Below are 628 nucleotides of genomic sequence, written 5' to 3'. Positions count from 1 at the left end.
CATACACACACACACACATCACCGGAACCAAGATGGTTACTTACAAATTACCTCCAACAGGGTACTGGCTATATGCGACGGGGGTATGAATAGCCAGATAAAAGCCATAAGATCATGAATATGTTAACATTATAACGATATATCATATAATGCGTGATTAAATCAATAAATCAATATCACAAAATGCTGGAGACAAGGCCAGGTAGCCGGATGATGATAAATACACAAACCATGCCAGAGTCATGATATGATTAACATCGATGAATATTATAAATAGCAAAATACGGAATTTGGGGAGCGATAAATATTATGCTATATTATGATACTCATATATCAACAAGATACTCAAAGAAAGAATTCATGATTGGTAATATATGAAAAATAATGAAAATGACTAAGTAACCGAGCTGGCGGTTTGTTTCTGGTTGCATACTCCAAATCTCGTCTTGTCTGGATTTCTATAATAAGCGCAGCCGTTGTGGCTAAGACTGAAAGCAACAGAAAAAATGATAATTATGAAATGAATAGTTATTCCTGCTTACAGAACCCAAATTTCCTCTTATTGGGGTTGTCCACAAATAAGCGAAGCCGTGGGGGCTAAGACCTGAGCAGCAAAAGGATGAAGTGT

Source organism: Penaeus monodon, chromosome 33, assembly GCF_015228065.2.
Source record: "Penaeus monodon isolate SGIC_2016 chromosome 33, NSTDA_Pmon_1, whole genome shotgun sequence".
Taxonomy (NCBI): domain Eukaryota; kingdom Metazoa; phylum Arthropoda; class Malacostraca; order Decapoda; family Penaeidae; genus Penaeus; species Penaeus monodon.
Note: the sequence above shows the minus strand (reverse complement) of the source record.